The sequence below is a fragment of the Equus caballus genome, chromosome 12, assembly GCF_041296265.1.
Source record: "Equus caballus isolate H_3958 breed thoroughbred chromosome 12, TB-T2T, whole genome shotgun sequence".
Taxonomy (NCBI): domain Eukaryota; kingdom Metazoa; phylum Chordata; class Mammalia; order Perissodactyla; family Equidae; genus Equus; species Equus caballus.
In genome coordinates this window covers 14,115,869-14,132,544 of record NC_091695.1, presented here as the reverse complement: position 1 = coordinate 14,132,544, position 16,676 = coordinate 14,115,869, and the positions used below count along the sequence as shown (strand labels likewise).

General features: G+C 40.3%; 1 long non-coding RNA gene across 1 annotated transcript; it reads right to left on the bottom strand.

Moving 5' to 3' along the window:
* Positions 1-8,491: 8,491 nt before the first annotated feature.
* On the bottom strand, positions 8,492-15,870 carry LOC138916392 (uncharacterized). The gene is made up of 2 exons (XR_011423634.1): positions 15,692-15,870; positions 8,492-11,848 (listed from the first exon to the last, which is right to left on the bottom strand). It is a non-coding gene; the product is annotated as an uncharacterized lncRNA (long non-coding RNA).
* Between the last annotated feature and the right edge of the window lie 806 nt (positions 15,871-16,676).

The following is a 16,676-nucleotide window of genomic DNA, read 5'->3' as shown; positions in this document are numbered from 1 at the left end:
GGAATGCAGAAAGTGCTAAAACAATCTAGTGTAATAAAATGTATGAAATGATTTCTTTGGATGGGTGGCGTGAAAGGTGCTGACCTAAGTAACATTGGAAATGGTGGAATATGTAGGACTAAAGGCAAAAATGATGGTATGTCGCACTGTATTTCAGTTATAAATCTTTTTCTCATAGGGATGTGGTTTAAGAATTCTGGAACGACTACACACATATACTGGAATTAAAAAACTGAGTAAATAGGTGGTAGATGGTGGGACCAGGTTTCTAACTGTGTAGGAAGTTAAAGCAAAGCAAAGTGACGAAGCCAGAATGATCCGTGTGATAATGGATCAGTGTCAGAGACATCAGCATGAACTCTTGTTCAGCATTATGTAGATACTGAGGGTTTTAAAGAGAAATAGTTATAGATAAATATATACACATGAGTTAATATACAAATATATATTCCCTTACTCTGCTAACTAATAAGGTCTAGAAGCTTGGGGATATCTCACTAGCAACAAAGTCATCTGCTGGTAAGATATTAAATTCTAATAATATTTTTGAATGTAAGGAACTGGGGCTTTTTTAAGTTTGACTGATTCTAGGACTAGGCTGGAGATTTACAGAATGAGCATATTATTGTGTCTGAAAGTAAGGAAATCATAAGAAAAAAAGAGATGAAGCAAAGAAGAAAAGAAGGAAAGAAGAAAGGAAGGTAGGTAGGGAGGAAGGGAAGAAGGAAGAAAGAACAGAAAGAAAGAGAGAACGAAAGAAAAGAAAGAGACAGAAAAAGAAAGAAAGAAAAGCAATGATGGGGTATGTCAAAATAACACAGAAGCCAACTGAAAGTGTTTCCAATGGCCAAAGCCAGAATAATTTGAGCAACAAAATAAAGTAGAATTTTAGAGTTGAATTATTATCCCAATATGAAGTGTTTCCATGATAACATACTGATATAAATAAATGATTGAATAAATTATGAAGAGAGAAAACAGTGAAATGTCACAGGCAGAAAATTTCAAATAATTTATGCAGATAGTCTGCCCTCAAGCAGGTGGATCATGACACTCCATTCGTTGTGTGTGAATTGCATATAGTGACTTCTTTCCAAAAAGTATAATATAGAAAGGAAAGGGGGTAATTTTATGGTGGAGAAACCTGACAAACATTCCCTCAGCCAGGTGATCAAGGTTGCCATCAGCACTGATAATTCATGTTGCTAGTATGTACTCTTCTTATGATGTGATGAGAACATCAATTCACTCACAGGTTTTCCTCCCCAAAACTTGTTAGTCAAGTCTAATCATGAGAAAAACATCAGACAAAGCCCAACTGAGGGACATTTCAGAAAACACTTGATTAGTACTCCTCAAAAACGTCAAGGTCTTAAAAAACAAGAAAAAGCTGAGAAACTGTGACAGCCAAGAGATCACTAAGGAAACATAAGGACCAAATGTCATGTTTTATCCTGGATGTGATCCTGAATTAGAAAAAGCTCATTGGAGAAAATCTAAGAAAATCTGAAAAAAGGATACACTTTAATTTATTTACAACAACAACAAAATATGTGACATTTGTCAAATCTTTCAGGTGGCCGAGTCTTATTGTGGCATCCTCAGCTTCTCTTCCTATCAGTAAATCGAGTCTTATTTCAAACATAAAAATCTGAAGAATGCACCAATACACATAGCCAATTCTAGAATTTTGTTTACTGTGGACACCGGGGTCCTTTTTATTCCGGGAGAAGAGAGACAGATGAACAGATTGGGCCATCAGGAAGCATGGACTGGACTCCTGAAAGAAACACCATGTGCTGAGTGACATTCTGGAAATTTACTTTTTCTCTCTAGGCTTGCATTTCCTCATGGGTATAACTATGATATTGTGCTAGAAATATGGTTTGTTTATTATTTATCGATTTTTCAGAGAACTCTTTTGTTTCAAATTAATCCTAAAAAGATAATACTAATCAACATACTTCTCTGGGTAATTGAGGTGGCCGACACAAAGATTTGCTGAATTGATTATCTTACACGTTTTTCCTGACATCCTTCTCTCAGCTCACTTTGCAACGCTCCTTGAGTCACTCCCACAGAATACTATTACTGCTAAAAACACTACCAGGCATTAAAAAATCCTAAAATGATAAAGAGAATCCTGACTGCAGAGAAAATTTTAAATCTGATGGTTTATATTTCTTGGAGAACCAATTGTTCTTTCTGAAATTTCAAGATTTATCTTTATTAACAGTTCTATTGGAAAATTGAATTCTGAAAATTACGTGTTTCTGATCTAAATTTGGATTTCGTATATATTACCAAAGTCAATTTCATTCACAGATTTGGGATTCCAAGGATTTCATTTTTCTATTGATGTCATAGTCAGTCCTTAAATATGAAATAATCTCTAAATACTGTAATGTAGTTATTTGCTTCTCACAAATTAATTCAACGTGATAACCCAGTAGGGATTTTAAGATAAATGGCAATGCTCCAATGGTACTCAGCAGAAATGATGAGAAATTTGCTATTTCCTTAAATACCTCCTGGGAGGCCTTCTGTTTATTCATGACACTACGCACGATTAATCTTTTTTGTAACAGGGAGGAAATCAGTGTAGCATTGTGATCTAAGCTATGAGTTGCATGTGGGCACTTACACTGGTTGTTACAATTCTAAATTAGCCTATGAACTTAATATTAATGAAATATGTCAGGTGAAATTTATGATTGATTCACTGTGTTAAGTGTCTGAACTCCTTTATAAAAAACTGTGATATTAGTTTTCCCTGACTCTCTATACAATGTCCTGTGTTTGTCATGTTTTATGTAACTATTTACATTGATGTTTTATTTTAGGCCAAATTTATTAGAAAATCAACTTTAATTTCTTGAAAAAAATATAGCTCTTAATTATAGAGAGTGAACGGCCTTGTCTAGGAACACTAACCATGCTCCCATGTTAAGCACCACAGTTACTAATTCACCATCTAATATCAGACCATAACTCATAGCATTTTACAACAAGACACAGGCAGAGATGTGACATTTGACGAATTGTGGTAGATTTGTTTTTAAATTTAATTAATGAAAGAAACACAGACATTGTCTATTCATAGAATAAGTATTTAGGATCTCAAACACATAATTTCTGCCTATAAAAATCGCATCCTGATCATAACTCATAGAATATTATCAGGCTGTTATTTTTAAGTATTTGATACATTGTATGCTTCAGTGAAAATTTTAATGACTGCATCATATAAAGGAAATGTAATATTCTGTCTCTCTCCTCATTATATAGAAACCCAGTGTTATGATAGTTGGAAGTTTATTTAATAGAAATCTACGTGGTAGATTTACCCAACAGATATGTTCCTTTTGGATATAAATGAATTTAACAAATTTATAACAAATTTTCTTATCAATCTATCTGTTGTAAGGAAAAGGGAATTTCATGTTTTCACTTAATATAGAGTAAAAAGATTTCAGACAGGTCCTAAGAGTATGGAGATTACTATAATTTATGTAAGAAAATCTGTGAAGGAAATGTCTTGGAGGATGGGAGAAGTTGCTATGAGATGGTTACAGGAAGGGTTTTTATGTTTGTGTTTATGAGGAGAAGTCTAGAAAGGGGTTTCTGAGAATGTACTCATGCACAATTAGGATATTCCAAATTTCGTGAGTCTTGACCAGGATTCCATTGAGGAAGTAGCAAAGAATAGAGTAGTGTTCTAACACAGAATAGAAAGAAATTAGTGCATCCCAAGTAATGAAAGGACTTCAGATATATGCATAAACCTTGAGACTAGAAAATGTTTGCCACGTTTTAAAAAGTGCTAGAATGCCAACATGGCTAGAGTGTATTGAGCCAGCTGGAGATTTGCAGATGAGTCTGTAGTGGGAAACAGGGCCCCTCGAAATGACAAAACAAAGAGCCATCATTCTGGAGTCTTGTTCCCCTACTAACAAACTGAGTGCACTTAGGCAAGTCGTTAAAGCTCTTTTAATATACACCTACTTGTTTATGAACGTTAAAACATGGGTAGCTTTATTCATGATAGTACAAAATGGAAATATTTCAATGGCCCATCAAGAGACAGAAAGATGGAGGCCAGTCTGGTGGTGTAGTGATTTAGTTCACTTGCTCTGTTTCACCCAGCCTGGGGTTAGCAGGTACGGATCCCGGGCATAGGCCTAGCACCACTCTTCAGGCCATGCTGAGAGACCGAAAGGGACTCTAATTTTCTTAGACAGGAGGAGGTGACCACCCTTGAAACAAATATCTCTAGGAAATTATTCAGTTATATTATGATAGTATGCTGAGACTTTAGCAAATATATGCAATGTAATTTTCATAGAACGTCTATAAAATACAGATGTTTAAAACAGTAAGGGTGTGATTGTAAGATTTTTTTTCTTTCTTTTGTGGAAGATTAGCGCTGAGCTAATGTCTGCCACCAATCCTCCTTTTTCTTGCTGAGGAAAACTGGCCCTGAGCTAACATCGATGCCCATCTTCCTCTACTTTATATATAGGACGACTGCCACAGCATGGCCCAACAGCAGTGTGTAGGTCCACATCCAGGATCCAAACCAGCAAACCCCAGGTGCCAAAGCAGAATGTGTGAACTTAACTGCTGCACCATCAGACAAGACCCTGATTATAAGTTTTTAATTAGGCTAAATATATTCAGTTAAAAGTGCCATTTAGTGTGGTATAAAGTTCTTACTAATTTTTTTGTCATAATTCATTCCTATAAGAAATAAAATTAATAATATTTGGTAATTTTTAATTTTTTTTTTAAAGATTTTATTTTTTCCTTTTTTCTCCCCAAAGCCCCCCGGTATATAGTTGTGTGTTCTTCGTTGTGGGTTCTTCTAGTTGTGGCATGTGGGACGCTGCCTCAGCATGGTCTGATGAGCAGTACCATGTCCGCGCCCAGGATTCGAACTAACGAAACACTGGGCCGCCTGCAGCAGAGCGCACGTACTTAACCACTCGGCCACGGGGCCAGCCCCGGTAATTTTTAATTTTTTTATTTTATTTCTTTTAAAGATTGGCACCTGGGCTAACAAATGTTGCCAATCTTCCTTTTATTTATTTTTTTATTTTTTTAAAGATTGGCACCTGGGCTAACAACTGTTGCCAATATTTTTTTTTTTTCCTGCTTTATCTCCCCAACCCCCACCCCGCCCCATACACAGTTGTATATCTTAGTTGCAGGTCCTTCTAGTTGTGGGATGTGGGACGCCACCTCAACGTGGCATGACGAGCAGTGCCATGTCTGCACCCAGTATCAGAACGCTGGGCCGCTGCAGCAGACTGCACAAACTTAACCACTCGGCCACGGAGCCGGCCCCTTTGGTAATTTTTAATGTACTTTTTGGAAAAAATAAAATATTGGTAATTTTTGTCTGTCCTCAAAATTTGGGGACTTTTTCTTTCTGATTGGTAAAATCTAAAATCTATACACCATAGAGATCAAATAATTAGAATGTTCTCCCAGGCCACATAAAGAAGGCAGATCTTACTGAAATCTTTCCTTTTTTTTTCAGGAAGTTTGGCCCTGAGCTAACATCCATGCCCATCTTCCACCACTTTATAAGTGGGATTCCTGCCACAGCGTGGCTTGACAAACAGTGCATAGGTCTGCACCTGGGACCAGAACCAGCGAACCCCAGGCCGCCAAAGCAGAGCATGTGAACTTAACCACTGTACCACCGGGCTGACCCCCTGAAACCTTTAATAAGGCAAATCTCAATTAACAACAGTAATTATGCAAGCCTGTGTAAACAATGGGAGAATTCTGTGGTTGATTTTTCTTTCTTGTTAATCATTTTGGTAAACAAGCTGGTAGGTACCTTGTGAAGGCTTGAATCACTTGTGCAAAGGAGGAAAACTCCTGGGGCCAGCCCCGTGGCCCAGTGGTTAAGTTCATATGCTCCACTTCAGGGGCCCAGGGTTTCACTGTTTCGGATCCTGGGCACAGACCAAGCACCACTCTTCAAGCCATGCTGAGGTGGCGTCTCACATAGCACAACCAGAGGGACCTACAACTAGAATATAGAACTATGTACTGGGGAGCTTTGGGGAAAAAGGAGGAGGCGGAGGAAGGGGTGGGGGAGGGGGAGGGGAAGAAAAGATTGGCAACAGATGTTAGCTCAGGCGCCAATCTTCAACAAAAAAAGAAAACACCTATGCATACAGGTGGTATTTTAGAGGAAGAGAAGGACAGATGAAGGAACTATGATACGTTTTTAAGATTATAATAAAAAACTTGTTGAATAGCCAGTATATGGTGAGAAGTGCCACATTATTAGTTTGCATGTTTTTCTTTCCTAGGTTCTAGACTCCAACTGTGCTCTGGTTTCATTCACATCTACAGCCACCAAGATCAATATCAGTGAAGCCCCAGGAAACTTTTCAGTAGTAAACATGCCCAGTCTGAGTGGCCAGATTCAGTGGAGTTCTTGAGGAGACAGAGACAGGAAGAATTTATTTGAGGGCCTGGCTCCTGGGACCAGCTATTTTATCAGCTTTTCAAATGGCTCTAGTACCTGCTGCCAACAAGTGCAAACAAGTGAGTGAGACTTTTCTTTTGGATGGATTTTAGGGTTTAGAGAACATAAATGTGTTCACGTCTGCAATGTATTTGAGATCACATTATCTGAACTTTGCAGTAAAAAGCCACTACTTCTTGTATCTCTTCTCTCCCCATTTTTGGCCGTGTAGCCTGGTGTGAGTATCCTGGCTCCTCGGCCAGCTTCTCCCTCTTGTCTTTCTGCTTCCTCTTTGAGCACTACACCAATGGTGTAGAAGTTAAGACACAGACTCAGAATAGGAGACCCAGGTTTGCTTCCTGTGTCTGTCAGTTTTTAACTGTGTGGCCGTGGGCAAGTCATTGCTCCTCTTGGAACTCAGTTTCTTCATCTTTATTAAAAAAAAAAAGATACCCACATTTTAAAACATATTTTTAAACGTGCCTTATTTTCTGAACTTTCAAAACTTAACAACTTGCTTTTCCAAAACCTTCCCGGAATCCCTGTATGAATCAACAAGCTTTAGTTCTTAACACATTTCTCCTTCTTTAAAATAGTGTCATATCTTTCCTCATGAAGTTGTTGTGAAGCATAAATAAGCACCCAGTACCATGTTTGAGACATGATCAGCCCCCAAAATAGGGCTGCTGCTCTTCTTGCTGCCACCACCCTGCAACTGTGGTTATTGATTTATTAATATCCTCTCACCATCATCAGCATTGATTGTAAGTGGTACCATAATAATCTGCCAAAAATGTTACTTGACCCTGTGAAATTGGCACTTTATAAAAAGGAAGCTCAAGACTGGAGGGGCTTCCTGGCATGAAGTTTATTGAACTGTAGGCCACAAGATTCTTCCTCGCCTGTTCCTTTTTCCTCTGTCTTGTTTCCTCTTCCTCTATCTTGTTTCCTTTCCCACCCTTTTCCACTGAATGGGTAAATGTATGTGTCTCCCAGGAGCCAGGTAAGGCACACTCTCCATGCTGTCATTTGAAGGTCATGTGCATGCCAAGGTGGTGTTACCTGTACCATCTTTACTCTGCTGGGGTCAATCCCTAGGTCCTTAAGAAGAAAAAGGGCCTTATTGCCTATGGTTTCTCTTTCATTGCTAGTTGTCACTCCTCGGTCTCGAATGTCACTAGGATGCATCCATTTTGAAGTTTTAGTTATCGTTAATAACCATAATGGCTTCCATTATTTTAAGGTCCCATACATCTACAATTTGACGGATGATTAAAGTCAGATTCAGAGAGGTGAGATGATTTTGAATAACATCACACGGCTGATGACTAGCAGGCAGGGCTCTGAACTCAGATTTTTTTAATGTCCAAATCCAATGACCTTGTTTATTATATCATGCCTTAACAATATTCCTTTGTGTTTAATATAGTGTATTAGAGCTGTCAACAGAGGAACCTGAGGCTGATAGGCTATAAGGGACTAATTCCAGGCCACATAGCTAAGGGGAAGAGTAGGTCTTTATGTCCAGATCTGGATTCCAAGACAAGTCATTTTCTCTTTATGCGTTTCTTTTTGAGATGTTACATTCTTTATGCTGCCATCTCTATGCCAGAAATCTTGAGAGCTTCCTCCTAATTATCAAGGTTTGGAGAAAAAGTTATCACATGCTTCTGCACGATATAACACCTCTCCACAGGCAGTGTTTTCTGAGAATCAGGAGATAGACTCATTTTGCATCTTAGGTCTCTTTTTGTATTGGCTTCTATCCAGGTGTAACCCACATTCAAGTCAAAGCCAACACGGCCAAACTCTGTCACTTTTCTCTGTTTTACAGCACTCTGTTTCACTAACTCATGTGTATACATGTGTGGATACGTGTCTCAATGTATTTTTTTTGAGAGAAGTCCAGGGAGCAAATAGAGGGAAATGAAATCCCATAATTGCGAATTTCACTTCTGGAAAATAGAGCAGTTCTTACCCTTACATTTGTTTTTTAAATACATATTTTCTTATCTTCTTTCTTTTTGGGGGGAAACAATATTGAAATAGAATCCTGTTCTGTGTTTGACACTGAAGCTGTTTCCATCAGTCCAACCAATGTGACGCTAACATGGAAAAACAATGACTCAGCTGCTTCTAATGACAAGTATAAAGTGAAGAATGAGATGGAAAATGGGTAAACAATTCTTATTGCAAATCAAACAAAGGATAACAACACAGGCTTAAGTTCAGCAACTTTACATCCACCCTCCATCACTCCGGAATAGTCAACAGCACTAAGGTGGTGTTATCTGTACCAACAGTTAGAGGTATGGAGATTACATGGGCATAAGTGTTACAACAGGTAAAATGACCAGCTCCTAGGAATTATCATGAACCATTCCTTCTTGTCCTGTATCCTAGAGCCTGGTCCTTTCAAGCCTATTGGAAAGAGATTGGTTTTCATTAACTGTGGAAGAGGAAAAAAGATTCTGTATTGTTTCAAGCCCAGGAGTTCAGGTGGCTGGATCATTCAGTATTAAGGTCTTATGTGTTTTGAGGTATTTTACCTATTTCCAACTGCCCAGTTTTAAAAATATTTTGTTATTATTGGTTAATACTTATTTTTCAGCTAAGACTTTGTAGCAGAGACCCCATTAGGATTGTGTCTCAATGGTGTCAGTAATTACTAGGCTTCTTTTAAGTTCCCCAGGGAAGCTGATGCTGCGTTTATGTCCCCAGGAGTTTCTGTTAGGAATTAAATTTTGTCATACTTTGTAGAGGAATGTGTGTTTCAAATGAAATAGGAGTCCAGTGACATTTGATTTATTTCAATTTTTATTTAGCTTAGATCTCAATGCCCTGAGCCACCTGTTATAGCTGCAAATTTACCTCTTTTTTTAAGCTGAAAAGAACCAAAAATATAAAAAAAGAGATGAGAAGCTCTTTTTCAGCTAAGAGGAATGAAAAATTTAAAAAAGAGGTCCTCTATTAGTTTTTTGATCTAGAGCTGTGATCTCATTGGCTGGTGAAGGCCATAGAAGCCTGACCTCTTGGAGCCCAGGGGTTGAAGGTACCACTTAGTGCAGCACCTTCTGCACACAGAGCAGGAAAACACTAGACCAGTGGTTTTCAACATTTCCTTTTAGCCTGGAAACTATTTCTTTAAATAAAATCTTGCCTGGCTGAATAATTAAAAAGAACTGGAGAGAGAGGAGCTACAGGGATGGAGTGTCACAGGTACATTCAAAAAAACCTCCCGGCTCCTCAGAGCACGATTTTAGAGGGGAAAAAAACACACACACACAATAAAGATTTGCTGTATTATATTGTGAAAGAGAGAGGAAAAGAAGGAGAGGACACAGACAAGATAGAAGGGAATTAAAGAGAAAAAAAGAAGACAGAATTTAGAAATGGTGATGAAGATAAGGTGATATAAAATTGGTGACTATAAGAAAGAGAAGGTGGAGTGGAGGCAGGAAGCAGCATCCTAGGAGCTGAGTATCCTTCCTCCAGCTTAAATCCTCTGAGCACAGGGCTGGATTCATCAGCTAATATTTATGGAGCATGCATTCTGTGCTTAGCAGTCCCAAACCATTATTTTGTTCTCACAGCAACCCTGAGGGCTACAGGGGAAGAAACTGTAATGCTGAGAAGATAAGCTTCTTCTGAGGTCCCAGAGGTAGTGAGCATCAAGTGGTGGAAACCCAGGGAGCCTGATTGCCAACTACCATGGTACAATGATATTTGTAACGGTGACCCAGAGTCATTGACCTGGCTAGTTTATTGGTGTTACATTTCTTTAAAAAAAAATATGACACATGAGTGACCCAATTTAAAATCTTTGCATTAAACACGTTTGATATGAAGGAAGAATGGAATCACAGAGTTGATCAAATCGCTTCAGAGCTGGACGATTCCTTACAGTCACCTAGGTTGGTATCTAGGAGTTCAGGCACCTGCAGATGTCAGGCAGGGTTGTTGCTCTATCTGCAACACCACCTGGGCTTTGTTTACTTAAACCTGGAGCCCTGGGTTCTAGTTCCCCCAATGACACCGGTAGTATGCATTCTTGAGCAAGTCACTCGACCTCTCTGTATCTTCATGTTCTCATGTCAAGAATGAAGGGAGTGGATGTCATTTTGGCTGACATAGTTTGACTTATGTCACTGACAGCCAAATAAGGTGATGGAAAGAACAGTGGAGGAAAGTATAGGTTGGATGTCTTCTGAAAAATCCCCTTGGGTTGGAACACAAGGACAAATTCCTTAGTTGAAATGTGTTGGTACTATGAAATGATACTGTTTGTATTATTTTGAATGAAGATCTTTAGATGTAGCAAACAACCACTTTATTTGATGCTTTGTTCCCGATGTCTAAAACAAATATAATTAAATGCTGCTGTTTAAAAGTGACAATTTAGAAGACTGTCAAATCACTGTTGGAGTTAACAGTCTTAGAGAATAGTACAGATCCTAAAACATTTTGGCTTTAAGGTTTATTCTTTTCTCCTCCTTCCTGCATAATCATGTGCTTTTTTCCTGTTATAAAATGATGGGATTGCACTGGACTCTTGATCTAAAGGAAGGATTTTTAGTGGGTCACATTAAAACATCAATGACTGCAGTCATTCTTAATGAAAGATGCCTACAAATATCTTGTCCTATCAATGCATATTGTGTGTTTTAAAAATGGAGCCTAGTCTAGTTTCTGGTCTTCACTTTGCCTTCCTGGATGTGATGCAAGGCCTCTTACAGGGAGGAATGATAATGACACTGTCACCTGCCAGATGCTCCTTGAACTCATTGGAAGCTGGAATGAGATACCTCAAGATTTAGCAGTCAATATTCCAGGGATGAAGCCAGAGATTCAATACAAGGTCACCTTGTATTTTTCAAAATCAAATGAGCACAGAGAGACCTCTTGGTTACAGAAAGTAGGTTAGGTGAGTTACAAAAGTGTGCCTCTCCTCTGCCTTGTGGTTTTGAATTTCAGTAACTTAACAGTTTTTTAAAATATTGTTTTTATATATGTATAGAGTTTTAGAATTTCTAGAGGGTTTATAGTTTGACCCCACGCCTTATTGAGGGAGGAGGGAAAATGTTCTTATTTTACAGGTCAGCACATTTGGTCTCAGACTGATAGTGGGAGTTGAAACTTTTTGGAGCCTGGAATCCAGGAAAGAATCCGGCCCCCTTAACTTTTTTAAAATTTCAGTTGAACAAATAACAGATGATTTACCCAAGTAGGGCCATTGGAGGAACTTACCAGATCCATGGAGAAAAGGGATGCTTAGCAGGCCAATTTAGCAGATGTCTTCTGCACTAACAGTAGAGTAGTCATTTACAGATTTCATAGCATTTTCAGAGGTAACCCTGCGAACTGAGAAGAACAAGTACTTAATTCACATCTTACACATAAGGAAACATGGCTACAAAATGGGTTTTAGGATTCTTGATCACAAATGAGGGAAACCAGACTTTGGATAGCTTCAACTAAAAGAGCAACTTATTGGCTCATGTATATTTCCCTGTTGTGGGCAGCAAAGTCTTGAAGAAAGAGACGAGGTGACTCTCTTCTCTTTCCTGCTTCTTTCTTTCTGTCAGCTTTGTTCTTAGAGTGGCTCCCTCCATACAACTCAAGGAGAAATGGCCACCAGAATTTCCCCTGTTTCACGCTCTATCAACCGGGATATGGTCCAGGGAAAAATTCCTTGAGTGGTTTCTGATTAGCCAAGTCTGAATCATGTGGCTGTCCCTGGAAGACCCCATTTTGAGTTGGGTGGGAGGAGACGATTTCCCAAAATATGGAGGAGAAAGTCGAATAGCTCAGTTTGAAAGACAAGCACAAATATCTGTGGTGCTACCTGGAATAAAAGTACAACGTGAAATGACTCAGGAGGATGTACCTCTGTTTAGGGGAGGAATGGAACAGATATTTGTGGAGTCCAACTGTGGATGTGTCATCTTACGGGAGGGAGAGCAGAAGAGCTGAAACAAGACAGGGATGTACTTCTGTTACAGTTAATGCCTTTGCCTATTGTGTTTGAAACAGATATCAACAAGACAGACAACTTTCCCCAATGACCCAGAAGACCCACTGCTCCTGTGATCAAATATCACCTAGAATCTGGAGAGCCATCCTCTGACCCAAGACAGGGAAGTCCTGCTATTTGGGTTAAAATCTAACACAAGGTACAAGGCCACTGTTTATTCTTAAGCAGCAGATGGCACCAAAGTACAGCCCCAGGCCATTAAGTTCAGGACAAGTATGTTGAATTTTGTAAAATGGCTTCAGTCAGAGTTTTCTAGCACAAAGTTTTGTCTTCTGTGATTCTGGTTCTGGGTTGTCTTTTGCTTCACAGGTACTTTTGTTGTAAGAGGGAATTTTCTGCAAGAGATTTTGGACAGAGCAGATCCAGTGAGTTTCTTCTTAATTCTTTAGCCAAGACACTTCTTTCATTCAGCTCAATAAGACATACTGAGCAGCTGCTCTGTGCAAACATTAGCTGCTGCCTCCTGTCTTTATTTCATATCTCTGCATTCTAGTCAATGGGGCAACACAATTACCAGCCAATGCATAATATTTTTTCTCTTATAAACAGAAATTCATTTTGTCAAGTTGCTTAAGTATTTTCCTCTTGAGATCAGAAAAGGAGGGTTTTTTTGGCCTGACCTTGGAATGCATACTAATCTTTCTATTGAAACTTGTTGATATGAACATTGCTGGTTTCTACCTATAATTTGTTAGCTCTCCCACTCTGTAAATTGACCAATATTTGGAGGCTTTTTGGATTGGTGCTGATGAGGGGGTAAAGCAGTGCACAGTTCTTAACTGTCAGGGAATTTCAGTATAGGTGGGGGATCGAGGAAGACATACATGGACAAGTACATGGTCAGGTCTGAGGTTTCAGGAACAAATGCTGCAGCGTCATAGCCCTCAGGGGCTTGGGTTAAAGCAGCATGAACTGATTCTGGTTATTTTAACCAAACTATCTCTATTGTGAAATGATGTCATAGATGCACAGAATGAGGGGAGTGGATGTGGGGCCTGGAGGACCAAAGTCAGAGACCAGATTAGCCTCCAGGAAGCTCTGCAGGCTGGTCCACCCTGGACCTGGTGATACTCCCTCAGGATGGAGAGGAGGTCACACCCCTGCTTTCTGGACAACTGAAAGGAGCCGCTGTCCCACCAGCTTCTACGTGAGTGGCAAGCACTTCCTCCCACCAAGGGTGACTGAGGTGCTGTTTGGAAGAGAGGGTTGTGTGCTTCACAGGTAACACATGGCCACCATCCGCTATAGCTGCCCACTAAGTGCTGTGGACATTGGAAGGCTAGAGCAGGATCTCAACATCAAATCCCCAGGGAGGGCCTCTTCTATAGGAAGGATTTGAACTTGCCTGGAAGGGAGGGCAGGATCTGGATAAATGGAGAGAAGGAAGAAGACGTGTCAGTTGAGGAAACATCATGAGTAAAGGTCCAGAGGATGAACACCGATGTCTGAGGTAAGGAGGCATTGGGACTTGGTGACATCTTGGCCTTGATAATTCGGGAAAGGTTTACTATTTCTTAGAGAGACATTGTTTGTATGCTTTGTGAGTTATTTCTCTTGTCTTCGGAGAGTGGAGGTGCATGCTGTAGACCACTTGGTAGCAATTACTGTCCAGGCTGTATTACTTTCATGGGGCTAGAAAATTTGGACAAGAAGCCTGTGACAAGTCATGTCTGTAAGGAATTGTTGCTTTTGTGTTATCCACATTTAAGAAAGATCCACTTGTGTCCTCTTTCCTTCTTTCCTCTTCCACTGGTGATGTTAATGTGTGGGTGGGGGAGGGGAGGATGCAACTGTAGGAAAGGCCACTTGGCCGCATGGGGCCCTGTTCCCCAGCAGTTTGGTAGGTGGGAGGTTCCCAGGTGAGGACAGCTTGGTGTCTAGTATATGGCTACGGTGTGAGGAGGAGGAGGAAGAGGAAAGGGCTCCTCCAGATGTGCCATTGACAGTGGTGGGGCTGTCCTACACAGATGCTTGTGCAGGAGGGTGAATGTGCCTGAAATCTAGCCTGTGGGCTCCTCACCAAGCCATGCATCCCTGGGCTGGGTCCTTCCAGAGGAGGGCCCTTTGACTGATTTGCTAAAATGGATCATGTGGATTAGTGAGGGCCTTGGGTTCCCTATATTTTAAAGCAGCTTGAGCAGAATTAAAGTAGTAGTGATTGCATCTTAGGTTCTTGGTCGTTTGGGTGCATACACAGACTGGTTTGTGTTTAACTGTCTTCGTACTTGATAAATAATAATTACAGTAGTGTTAACCTTCTCTATTTGGTTTGCATATGTGTAGGGGATAGACCCCACATAATACATACATGTGCATACACATGCATGCACATACATGTATCATATCAGGCATTTTTCAAGTGACTAGTTAGGTGGGATGGGGTTAAGGGAACCATCAGAGGATGTTGAGACACCTGAGACTAGTCATGGTAGAAGACTGCCTCTGAGGCTGAAGAGCAAGAGGGAGGAAGTGGTGTTTCTGGAGCCCACTGAGGGCTGGGGCAGTGGAGGATGCAGCCATGCCAGAACAGGCAGCCCAGAGAGAGGTGGAAGTGGGAGGAAGACTTCACTGCTTTCTGCTCCAGCCCCCCAGTAACCTGCCCATATTGCACATTGGCAATACCTGATCCCAGACCATCGGGCAGGGTCCTAACCTGTACCAAAGAAGCAACATTAAGGGGTCAGCCTCCTGGGGCACAGAGCAGTCGGGAAGAAGAACAGAGGATGGATTGAGAGGGTGAGGTGAGCAAGTGGCAAATAATTAGCACTCGTGTTATTTTTTCTTGAAGTGAGGATTGTTATCCCAATTTATAGGTGAGGGAACTGAGCTCAGGTGATTTTCCTAAGACCCACCTGGCTATTAAAGCAGAGCTAACCTTGGAACCCAGGCCTTCCTCATGCTAAAGTCTGTGATTTTTAATTGATTGCAAGGCATGGCATGTGAAAAGTCCATGTTTTCTTTGAGTAGTCCATTGTACCACTAAGAGTCAATTCACAAGAAGAACAAAGAGTAGCTATGTGGATGTAATTGTCCAGGTTGTTTCTTCCCCTAAGATGATGCCTGACTTTTGCTGGGACCCCAATACGTTTGTGTTTGTTGTGGTTGTGGTTAAATGGTGTAGAATAGGAAGGGATAATTTCCAAGAGTATTTCTTAGATTTTATGACATACCCAGATGATAGCTTCTCTCTCTCCTTCCGTGGCTTGGTCATTCTGGTCATTGTGAATACCTCACATGTCTTCACAGACTCCAGTCAGGTTTTTGCTTGTCGAAGCTGTTAACATTAGTGCCACAAGCATGACCCTGACCTGGAAAATCAATGATAATGAGTCATCCTCTGTCTATACCTAGGAGATACAAGTTGCTATGGAGATCAGTTCCCTCATTCTCACCATCAATGAGACTTGTGCTGTCATCACTCCATCACAGTGCATCCTTTCATTGGTGATGGTTCCAAAGGCATGCCAGGCTTTATCCAAGTGTATGCCCATGAGTTCACTCATTGCTTTTCTAACCTTTCTTAGTCACCTTCCATGTACCAGGCCCAGATACAAGAAAAATCTCTGAGCTTATTTTTTTTGCAATTTGATTTCCTTGCACTGTCTCTTTTAATAGTCACAAATCTGTGACATGTTTGGCATTAGCCTTATTTTATGGAGGAGGAAGCCAAGGCTGAGAGAGGTGCTGTAGGCAGGTGTCACACCTGGTAAGTGGCAGAGGTGGAATTAGACAGATAAGCTGTCTTGACTCCAGCCCATGCTTATAGTGACTATTCCAGTGTGGTAGAGACCTAGAGCAAATTAATACATGGAGACAAAAAGAACCTTGATATTCACGTCCCTTTCTCCTTTTAATGCTGACATTATAATGAAGCAGAACATGGCTATATCTCCTCCTTTCTTTGCTTAACTGTCCCTTAAAGATAAGAAGATAGGCAGAAAATAATAAGCTTTCTCTTCCAGAGAAGATCAAATAATTTAAAATAAAACAATAATGGTGCACCAGTAGTATGCTAGATAATAGTATTGGTATCACACTGTGCCAGGAGCTTTACGTGGATTGCAATTGCCTTCGTGGTGGATATTAAGATACCTGTGCAGATGAGAAAACTACAGCCCAGCAGGCTGAACAATTTCCCAAAGACCAAGGGGCAGA